Here is a 12,238-nt window from a genome sequence, read left to right on the forward strand (position 1 = left end):
CTGAATGACGCATTTGATTGATGGTAGATGTTTACGTAGAACGGGGAAAAGGTGGAAAAATTAATTTGGCCAGTTCTTTATCTTCCCTTGTTGTCCTGGAAAGGGAAACATGTCCCAAAGTTTTATTGGTTTCCGGTAAGTGTTGTGGAAATCTCAGACTAACTTGTCATTTAGTTCGGCTGAGATTTAATTGTGAGCCACTCCTTGCGGCTGTATGTGTTTGTATGGTATGTGAATGCGCTATGATTTTACATAAATTACTGCATACGGAAAACAATGCCACCTTCCCTGCTGGTCTAGAACCACAGGTTTAAACATCACATCGCACCGAAAAAATATTTGAAAGGATAAACCTCATTTTTATTTTATTTTCATAGCCTACTCCCATTTTATTTATTTATTTATTTTTTTTAGGCTTTCTCACCTGAAAATCTTAATATTAATTTGAATAAACCTAAACATTTTTTCAACTGAGAAAACATGAAAAATGTAGGTGTAACATATTGAAGTAAAATTTTCAATTTATCCAATGAAGCATTTTTTTTTTCAGAACAGCTCTTGCTAAAATACAAAAGGCGTAGCACATTAATACAGTAAAACCACAAAAAAATACAGCACCTTCCCCTCGGCTAAACCAACGCCCCGCTCAGCACGTCCCTCTGCTTCAGGGTATGAGAGAGCCGTCTGCCCCAACATGATCTGGCAGTTCAGGTTTCCATGGAACAGTCGATGGTGTATTTGAATAGAAAAAATCTGACAGTATTACGTATAAGGCCCTAGCCATCATGACTGCTTTATTGGGGGTCTCGCACATTCCCAGAGGAAATGTATCTAAGACAGCAGGGTTACTGCAGTTAACTTCTGACAACTACTTCCCCCCCCCCCCCCCCCTCCCCCACCTTATTTAATTTATTTATTTATTTTGGTAGACTTCAGCTTCAAAGAAAACATTGTTCTCTCGACTATGGAAGTCCAGACACTCAGCAAACTGTATGGACTAAATGGCATGTAAATAACAAAATAAGAGTGTATTTAATGTTAAGCCCATTACAGTCCCATGGTCATGCTTTGTATGCTGTAGGAAATAAGTGAAGGATTCAGTATGAGCTACAGAATGAATCAGGTCCTATTATATTATGTCCTGCATTTGAGAGGTGTAGAGTGTGAAGGCAATGATTAGGTGAATAGAGGTCACTCACGTGTGAAACACTTTCTTCTTTATAAAATGTACACATATACTATGTTGCAAGGTATCCAAGGAACCTTCGGAAAATGCATTTACCAAATTTCTAATGGAAAAAAAGGATTAAAAACATTCCTGGACTTGCAGCATTCCTGAAATGCAGCCAAATCACCAAACATGGTAAGAAAAAACGTCAATTGCTGTGCTATGGGGTCAGGGGGCAGAGCATAACTTCCTTGAGATTGTTGACCATCTTGGAATACAGCCAGTACACATGGTAGCTAATAGTATTTCCTGTCGCTGCTATACCTCGTTTAAAAATAAAACTCCTTTCTATTCGTCGGGAGCCATATAAAGTGAAAGAGCTCATTTCATTGCACAGGTGTGTCCGTCGGTGTATATATCGACAGGTGCTCCACCCACTGTTATTATCTTGTGAAGGCAAAGCGAGGATCTCAAATATTTTCGTCTTCGGCTCGGACGTTGACAGGTGAAAGGAAAGGTATGTCTGAATACGTTCTACCTGTTGTCTAACTCGCCAAGGTGTAAAATTCTCAAAATGTGTTTAACCGTTTCGCAAAGTTGAACACGCAAATGTAATGGAAATGTCATCCTCCGGACGTGTGTTTTCATTACTCTTACACTGCGTGGCGGTTTTGAAGTATTTAATTTAGCTAGATAAAAGAACTTCAACTTGAAAACAGACGCGCGGCAGGAGTTCTAAGACAGATGCTACGCAGATGCCAGTAAATCGGTATGAACGTGCGTGAGCGTTTGTTCGCTTTGATGTTTTTCACTCCTGTATTGAAAGTATGTTAATGATTTCGCGAGTGGTTTTCTTGTTGAAAACACCAATCCCCACAGAGTCATTCCAGGTACTCTGTTACTCTTTTTGTTTACTTTCATTTTAGTGGCGTGCAATTTGAATATATAGGCTAATCTTTGTAGTCGAACACATGAGGTTCATATAACCACTGGCTTGCGTTCTGTTGCATGTTGCTGGGCCCTTAAAGAGACAGGGTGCTATATTTCATATTTGTTTATATTTTTATGGTGATAACTGATAAAACTTCAAGGAAACGGTATGACTTAATTTTCTTGTCTTATCGCCTGCAATGTTTGTTTGCTTAAACTGATATTGATTTACAATATTAAACTAGATGGCTGTGTAAAATTGAAGAAAAATATCTCTTATCATTTTCACATCCCTCATCCTAAAATGAGTTTTAGTTCATAGGTAAAACCTTTTAAGAAATACCTGTGTGTTTGTACAGGCAACATCTTCAGCCACTTTCACTTGAATAAAAAAAAAAACATTTTTTTAAAGTTAGGTGGGCACTTCTGTGGTAGGCTACCACTGAGCAGAGTACTCTGCCTTGTTTCAGTAAATGCCCATACTATTTTACCAGATAATTAATTACCTCTGACTGTAACCTGCCCAACTCATTTTATCATTTGCTCAGCTAGATCCCCCATTACATGCGCTACCATTCATGTTAGCTCAACTATTATACAGGTCTGGCCAGTTGAGGATGGGCATGGCTCTCTATAGCCAGGTTCCTCCTGAGATTTCTTCCTATTGGGGAGTTTTTTCTCACCGTTTGAGTGTTTTTCTTCTCACTGGGTTTTAAAAAAAAAAAGAAAAACCTCAGTTGCGTGCTTTTTGGGGATTCAAGTCTGATTCAAGAATTTTGTCCAATTTTCTTTAGTATTTCCACTGTGAAGCATATTTGTGACAGTGTCTCTGTAAAAAAGCTCTATACAAATACCATTGCATATCAGTTCACACAAATAATAGTTTGTGTAAAATGGTATGTAATATAGATGACATGATTGCGATCAGTGAATAAATCAGTTAGTAAATCAGTTAATGTGTCCAGGACAACTGTACTCAGATGCCACACGTTGAATTCCCTGAGAAATACCACTTATTGCATTCAGACTCTCTGAACTTCAGCTACAGAGAAGGCAAAAATATAAACCCCTCTGAAAACCCTATTTTCCTTACTGCTGTGATGGTTGGCACTGATGTTTCTTCTTTTAATTGCTGATGCAGTTTAGAAAATGTATAGTTTGTGGTATCTATTTAAGTTTCTAAAGTTCAAACATGCTAAATTTAGCAAAATTATTACAGCACTATGATAAAAAGGACTAAAACAATGTTATGACTTACATGATCCTTATGGTCATCCATAAATTCAGTTAATCAGTTTAATGGCAATCATCTTTACATGGATCTTACTTTACATGGAGATTACTTCTTCTAGACAGGCATTTTCTGATTAAGTGTTCTGTGATAGAAGTTGACAATTTTGCAATTCCATTCTTGAACAAGACAAGACACCTGATGTGAATATCTTCATGTGGAAATGCATTTCTCCAAATGTTTTTTTTTTTTTTTTTTTTAATGGCATACATTCTTTTTGTTCATGTGACTGACTGAGCTAACCAGCAGAACTTGAATATGACTTGGAGTTTTGTTTGTTGAATTGCCTGGTGGTTCTAGTTTCTTTACCACAGAAACACTCTACCCACATTGCTGTACAATAACATTCGTGGTATAAAAGTAACATTGGTTAAGATATAGGAGGACAAGTTATTTTTAAATGCCCACATACAAGAAACTGTAGTTTCTCAGCAATCTTTTATCAAATTTTTAATCTGTGATTATGGAATGTTGCTAAGCATATTTGTCAGAAATGTTAATCATTCTGGTCTGTTTCTTAGACATAACTCATCAAGTAATGTTCAAGTGGAGAGCACTTTAAGACAGACTGTGCACCAACAGCATTCCTGTCCATCACTGTCCGACAGTGGCCGACCGTGTAATGGTGTGTTTAAAGTGCAATGTACAAACTCAGGAATCTATAGTGTAAACACCATTTAATGGTTAGTATCTGTAATCATTTTAAAGTGGTGATAGGACATATCTTTTGTGTTGTTTAGCATCGAATCACAGGAGGATGGCTTATTAAGTGTCAGCATGACCAACATTTTATTACAAACATATTTTAGTATTTTACAGTTCCTGCAAATTCTACGATTGGCCTACAGACACACACATTTCTACAGGCATATTCAATGTGACACCTAAATATTCAGTGTGACATCATAGCTTACACAGAGCTCACGCAGACACCCGTCCCTCCACGCTATTTTCAGTACCTGTGTATGTGCTGTGATAATCCCACCCCCAGCAGCCTTGTTCTTGGGTTCCTGGAGTCTCAAGCTGCATGATGCCAAAGGCACGAACTTACTGAGCATCCATAAATGGAGCAACAGGGGGGTGGGGGGTGGGATGTGACTTTCTCAGTAGCATCATCGAATGTAATGTAATGTCTGGCTCCAGATTTCCCAGAAGAAGTTTTTCATTGATTTGTTTAATGGTGCAGCCCAAAATAATTGCAAGAAAAGGAATGTTTCTCAAGGGAGCCTATTGTGCCTTTCAGCAACAGTGAAAGAAACTCAGCGAAATTAAGAGGTGTTTTTAGCCATTTAAAGCAGCGTACCTCACTCGCAATTACAATAATATCTTCCTTATTATAATCTTGGATACTGGGTCTAAAACTGCCTCACGGCATATTTAACCAAAGACCTGTAATTATTTATTCATTGAAAACAAATGAGAAACTCGTTTTTCTGTGGTGGATATTGTACAGTACAAATCAGCTCTATTTTCTTCTGTGAATGTGAATGGATAGATTTGGCTGTCAGATGAAACCTATTCAATCTTTACTCTCTGTGAAGGCTTTAAATTAAATAAACTGTCACAGAACAAGCTTAACTGTTCAGTGTTCCATTTTGTTGTAAGCAAGCTCTTGTTCTGTTTTGAGAAACAAAAGTAACCTCCCTCATTTTTCCCTTTAATGCCAAAGGGATTTGTGGATTTGAAAACGGATAATAAGAACATTTACTGTACATTTCTATGAACTTTCAGAAGTATTTCTCTGGGATTTCAAATAATTTGGCTACTGATATAATATACCTGTGTTGGTTTATTTTCCTTTTATCCTTTTAACAACTACAGAGCTTAATATTGGCTTTGACAATGGATTCATGAAAAATACGAGTATATTTTTCACTCCAAAAATGTATTTGACTAGACAATACTTTATAATCCTCAGCTGGAACAATGGGTCTCATTACAGTTCCTTATAAGGTGGGCAGTCATGTCTCCTTCCTGAATGGTTGAATCATTATTGCGGAATGAGCAAATAAACAAAAACGTTTTAATAGTACTGAGTAAAGACCCAAGATCAAAACACGTTTCATAATTTGAGGTTCAGTCACACTGTTGTTTCATGTTTCGTTTTGCTCTGTTGAATCAGAGATGGTGAAAGTGATGCAGTTTCCACCCTCGGAAACAATGTGAATGTCTACAAACATCTACCACACATGCATGGCATCTAAAACCACCCTGATATGGAATTCTTTACTTGTGTGTCAATCAAGAGAATGGTTTCCATAGATCAGGTTACCAGATCAGCATGCAACCAGGCCACGTTTGTTCACATTTACTTGAGTACGCTAGATTGCTCTTTGTTGTATGTTATTGTTTTGTTATATAGTTGTTATAAAAATTACAGGGTTCAGAGGATATACAATACAATGTATTCAATATATCTATTAATGAAGACAGTAGATGCATATGTGCTGTTGATTTACTTAATTTAATGTATTTTAATAGCAGGAAGTAAAATGTATTTTGTTGGCATTAAACTATCTATAATACTGGTAGCAAATCAGTTTTCTGAAATCGCTTTAATGGAGTGAAAACCGGGCATTTTAATTGGCTTTGACCAAAGAAGGCTATGAGCAACTGGTGAAAAGGTGAAGAGCACAATACTTCATTGAAAGAAAGTATTTAGAAAATGAAGGTGTTGTCAGGGGTGGAATCTCAACGTTAGCGGTTAGGAGGTGTTGAAAAACTGCACCTATGTCAAGAACTTGACTGGCTAAAATAGCACTCCATTTCCAGTCTGATCAGAACAAACCTGTAAGCTGCATGATGACTTTGCATAGCGTATGGGTAGTGTGATGTCAGAGTTATGTTTGATGAAAATTTCTGCTATGTCTCATTATTACCCGTGTCATGCAAAACATTTCTTTTTTTGGCAATGTAATTCTAATTCTCTAAAAATAGTTACAGAGGAACTCAGTGCTAAGCACGCAATAGATGCGATTGTGATTCCGTCGAGCTGATTTCTGGCTCTGTGTGATTGTTTACAGTCGGACCTTTCGCTGTCTTATCATTTGAGATCGGAGGCTTTGTAAAGGGTTGCTTTATGCATTTATAAGAGGCAGGAAAAGGAACCTGCCACCACAACAGTCTGTGGCAGTGAATGTGAGAACGCATGATGGCTGTGGCTGAAGTTGACCCTGTTGACCCTGCCCTCTTTCTATTGTGCTGCCACTGCTATACTGCATATATCTTATTTTGAGTATTCCAGACTGATTGCTGCTGGGGATGATGACTATTTGTGAAAGTGAAATTTGTAAAATGTGACTTGTAACTTGTAGGAGTGAGCAGTGCGTGTTGATTTTCAGTTTTCGTTTAAGGCTTGCTGCTTTGTGAAAATAATCTGCTGGGCTCACTTAAGTCTTGGGGTAAAGATTTGCATGTAAACCCAACCTTGTTGTGCAATGCTTTAGGGGTATTTGGCTTAAATTTCAAAAGTCCCCTGTCGGCTAATTGTAGGTTTGTAGAGCACAGAAGTGGTCATGCATGTATGCAGACCTAGTGTCGATGTTGCAATCTGCGATTGCTCACAAATACCTGAACACTACTTTCTGGGCCCCTGTCTGCATTTGTAAACATCATTTTGTCATTGGTTGCTTACATTAAGCGAATTTGTTGCTCGTGATTTTATCCCAGTGACCCAAAGCAAAAGTGAGAGGAAGTAGAACTTTGGTCAAACTTTGGTTCAGCCAAGGGTTTAAACCTATTGAGATGCACCTATTATATCCCAAACAATACTACATAAACACCTGTGTCAGAGGCATCAGCAGGACTGTGCCGTTTGAGCCTGTCTCTGTCCCTTGCGCATTCCGTTTTCTCTTCACCCTGCTACAGTAAAAGTTACTTCACTACAGACTGGTTCATACAGCAGCGACAGACCATGCCTGGTTTGATTTTTATCTAGTTTATCTATTTGTTTTATAAGTTTGCCCTAAATGACTAACTTGAAAACAACACATGGATCAACAGATTTGCGATTGTTCGGATTGCTTGCGAGTGCTATTGTCCACCCCTCTAATAATAAGCTGTTTGCCTGTTTTTTTAACTACCGGAGCACCTTGTGCAGTGAGCCACGCCTCGCTCTCATTGTTTATCAGCCTGTCGCCGACGCCCAAAGTAACTGGTCTGGAGCGACTTTGGCTCTCGCGTGAGAGCGCTCCACGCACATTAGTGCCGCATTGCAGCCCGCACAGCAGTAAAGTACATGTCTCTCTTTTTTAGCTTTGATTTGGCTTCAGCCGGGCTCAGCCTGTTTATTTCACACCTGTATTGAGCTGTTAGGCAATTATGCAATATATAAGCAATTAAAGATTTTCTTCTGTTTATTCTGGGAAAGCAAATAAACTGTCTAATTAAACTGCTCAGTGCAATCACCTAGTTAAGAAATATGTTTGCTTGTTTGGATGTCACTCATCTATCATCTGGGCCTAATCATTTGCATATTATTCTATACGCACTCGTGCATCTTGAAATGCGTTGCTAGGCATGGTTCCGTAAAAAGGTCTATTTTAAACTTTTTCTAAGACTTGGCAGCCCTCCAGTTTTTGCTTATCCATTATAGTCTTGATTACAGTTTCTGCAGAGAGAATAAACTGTGAAGCTCTTCAGTAACTCTCCTTGAAGAAAGGGCGCTCATAATTCTATATTTTTTGGAGAGATGGGGGTGGAGGGAGGGGACTGCAGGGCTGCTCAACCTCTGAAGGTGGCGAGAAGAAAGGTAGAGATACTGTATACTGCAGACCACCTCCTGCCTATGGGAGGATGTTCTATAGACTATGTTCTGTGGAGAATATTCCTGACTGCCTAGCCTGTGTTTGTTAGCGTTTGTTAGCGTGGTGGCACCTTGCCACGCGGGGAGCTGTATGTTCAAAACAGAGGGTGCGTCCAGAACGGCAGACAACCTGTGAATGCGTTTTTAAAAATGGCTCGATAAAAGACAGTCTTGGAAGCCTTCTCATGGCAGCCATGTTCCTGAACCCAGAGCAGAGGAAATGCTGTGTCGCAGTTCTGTTTACATGTGTCTACACTTCTGTTTTGACTCATCTTTGTAATCCCAGTCTTCGCTGTTTTTAGTGCGGGATTGGGAAGATCCAAAATAATGCATTCACAGTTAAAGAGCACCTCCTGAAAGATTCATTATGCATTAGTGAACAATGACAGAAGGTCTTTAATTCCAGACACTCCAGTCTTCATTTCACTGTCAACGCATTCTTTACATAACTGTTGAATCTATAAATTTGCATTAAAGTGCAATTTAGTTTTTTTATGGCTTGTGGCTATATTTCAGATGGTCCTGGCCCTTTCTTTAGCTTTGGGGACTGTTCTTTTGTCGTCTTTTTTTAAAACATGTAGCTTGAAACTGTTATTAATTTCCTCATGGGTCAAAGTCCTTTTTTTAACAGGGCAGACGGGGGTCAGTGGGTACCAGGATCCACCACAGCTTGGTGTGGAGAGAGGTTTAGTAACATATCTGAGCATGCTTCTCAGGACATTTTTGTGATTAGTCAGGCTTCCCGCTGTCCCATTCCGAGAGGGATTTAGTGTTGGAAAGGTTCTCGCCTGATTAAGCATCCCAGCTTGGGTGCCTGTTCTCCTTCATGAATCGGTACAGTTAATCTCTTCATTTGGGCATTTATTAATGTAGATATGAACATGGACTTGAGTAATGGCATTCTGTTGGTATTGCACCTTTAAATAGAATGTGGTTAAATTCCTTTGAACATTGGAGTGTTCTTGTTCGCTGGATAATTCTGTCCTCTGTTCCCTGAATGGATTGTGGATTCTGATTAAGTTAGTGCAGATGTACGACTTCATTTTTAATTTTCAGTGTGGATTGTATTCAATACTGTAACTTCTGTACTAAAAGTACAATGGTACACAACAAGGTTAACAACCAAGTTTTTGTGTGTCTCTGAAGTGGCCCTGCAGATATTCCAGTTGAGTGCCATTCCCTTCAACAACTGACTTGTAATGATTTACCAATAAACCGAATTTTCCTCTACAACATAGTACAGTTTCCTTGTAGTCTAAATTAGTTTGCTAGTTTGCTGTTACCTGCATACATTCCAGTATGTGTATCAGTCCATGTCATATTTCTTTACCTAATTTCACATAAATGAACAATAAAGATCCTCACTGACTTGGGCCTTGATTAAAAACAAGGATTTCTGGCAGTTAATATTTTGGAGTTTATCGATTTTATCTGCCCTGCTGAACCAAACTCTGTTTTGTTGCATACTCAACCAACGTTGTGTATGACTATTTTGTTTAATACTGGACCAATACTGATCTTGTTAGTTTTAGTCAAAGGCATGAGGAAAGACGGGTAATGCTCTCTCTGCACTGATCGTAGGTAGGAAAGTGAGTGATGCTTCTGCACTGATTCTGGTAGGTAGAGGAAAGGGTGGAGGTGATGCTTGTGTGCTGGTTCTGAGCAGGGTAGGTGGCGGAAGGATAGAGATAATGCTTGAAGGTGTGTAGGTTGCCATCAGGAAGGACAAGGGCGGGTGAATTCCATTGGGCTGAAATCGCCCTATCGGAGCAAAGGTGCCCATGGCAACGAGACACATGTCACAGAGTATTCTGTGTCCCCCACTGGAGAATGTCTGTGTCAGTGGAATGACTGGCTTCCACCACAGGCATTCACTTGCTGACAATGTGTGACAGTGTGCTAAGAGACTCCATATGAGAGGTGAAGTCGTTGGCAAGACTGATGTGCTGGAGAGGCATGTCACGTACTCAGCACGTTAATTAATATCAGCAGAGTAGGACTGCTTGTACAGGTTTATTTTTGCTTTTATCACAAAGGTGAATGGAAATAATTACATGGTAAAATTGTATAATCTTTTTTTTTTTTTTTACAATACATTTTCACTTTCATCTGAACATGCCGTATTCAGTTCTTTTTGGAGTTGATAGTAATGAAGTCCTAAAGGCCTTTGACATAATTGAAGAATGAAGTCATTCTCGGTATATTTTTTATGTTGTGAATGCAGCCTTGTGAAATAATGAATTTTGTTTTAAATTAAGTAATGTTGACAAAGCTATTATTTTACGTAATTCCTATTCACGTTGATGTCACCAGTGTAGATATGCGTATTTATGAGCATTTTTTGAACCTGAAATTCGCAGACTGTACTGTAATCAATTTTATGCAGGAATGGTTTTAAATTGCAACTCACTAAATGCCGAACGAGCAGGAACCAAACAAATAGATTATAATCCCTCTTCAGTCTAGTTGGTTGCAGTATGTCCAGTATGCAGTATGGGGCCAGTCACCGCTAGTGGCTCCTCCCACTGCACAGGGTTAAAGAACAACTTTAAGCAATTAGCTCCTTTAGTCAGGTCAGGCTTTCAGGTCTACTGTGACACCAACGTGCTCCCTAGCACAGCTTAGAGATATCAAAGTTAATGATTGCATTGAAATGCCGAAGCTGCCAGATTTGACTACGGATGGAATTTATCTCAATCATTGTAGCAAATTCACTTCTGTATACTTAATGTCTGTAGTAAACATATCAGTCTCTCCACAAGGGTACCCTGTGGACAGTGGTGCTTCAGGATATGTTGTTGTTGTCAGGAGAAATAGTAGGTGTGGTTATACTAGTAGTAGTATTGGTTTAAATTCAGAAGAACCTAGTGTGTTGTTTCTATCGAAGGTATTAAAAATCCCCATACCCCCCCCCTTAGAGATTTCACCACTTCGAACCTGATAGTTGATCTCAAGCCTCCTGAGCTCACATTTGTTTGACTCCTTACCTTATAATGAATTCATTTAGGTAATGAAGGGGTTCCATTTTACGTTTCTTTATGGAGGTCTCTCTTATGCAAGATATCAATGCATATTGCCACTGGAATCATTCCAGGGTAACAGTCCGCACTCATGAAAATGTTAGCAAACATTCTCTTGGTATGGGAAGGGTGTGATGCCTTTGCAAGTCCAAAGTATGTTGCAGTGGTAACAAGCAGGCAGGGGTGGCGGTGATCTCCATAGATTGAAAATATTGATTCAGATTAAAAGTTTATCCAGAGTGCAAAATTCTTTCTTTATTGCACCTAGGGTACAATGACTCCTCAGATTAAGCAATGTTGACATCCACACTCTATGATAAAACTGTGTGAGTATGCCAGTGTACACTATGGGTTACTTTCAACTCTGTGTGTATAGTATATGTCTGTGTTGGCATGTCTGTGGCTTCCAAAAGTGTGAAGTATCACTTTCTCTTTAGCCCCCATATTCGTCCACTTTCAGTCCAGGCAATTCAATTTGAAAGGAAGGTCACGGGGGCCAAAAAATGGGAAAACTTTTTTTTTTGCCATAAGTGAGGTGTCTGAAAGGGCACTGTGACACAAGCGTGAAAGCATTTAAAGATGATTTATGGTGTTATGCAATAATAGCCTCCTGGCATTCTGTGCCTCGTAGCGCCAAGCTCAGTTCCGACTGACAAGAAACAGGGCAGGGTGCTGGCGGGCGGCCACGGTGCGCAATGCGGCCCCGCCCGAACACTCCCTGGATTTCGCTCTTCCCCTGGCGCTCGCATGCCGTTTCTTACAGGCCGTCTGAGCGCGATGGTGCTGCGCGTTCACGGCCTTCCGTCCCGGTGAACTGAAATACTGCGGCTGGGAAACAGCGAGCCAGTACAGGCGCCGTACCGCACAGTGATTTCAAACACGCCGGGTAAGAGCCAGGCGGCCCTCACACGTAGCGGAAAGCAGTGGTTTTGTTATTACCTGGGATAAAGCAGAGTGGCTCAACCCGAAGGTCTTATGGACGTGAACGGCACCTGGCCACGGGGTGGTGGTCAGATTAAATTGGG

The 12,238-nt window shown here is 39.8% G+C and overlaps 1 protein-coding gene across 1 annotated transcript in view; it reads left to right on the plus strand.

Moving 5' to 3' along the window:
* The first annotated feature begins 1,448 nt into the window (after positions 1 to 1,448).
* Positions 1,449 to 12,238, plus strand: part of LOC135239072 (cingulin) — a 38,383-nt gene continuing 27,593 nt past the window's right edge. Inside the window, exon 1 of the mRNA XM_064307472.1 lies at positions 1,449 to 1,685. The gene's annotated coding sequence lies outside the window, so the exon portion shown is untranslated. The remainder of the gene's footprint in view (positions 1,686 to 12,238) is intronic.

This window comes from Anguilla rostrata, chromosome 14 (genome assembly GCF_018555375.3).
Source record: "Anguilla rostrata isolate EN2019 chromosome 14, ASM1855537v3, whole genome shotgun sequence".
Classification (NCBI taxonomy): Eukaryota; Metazoa; Chordata; class Actinopteri; order Anguilliformes; family Anguillidae; genus Anguilla; species Anguilla rostrata.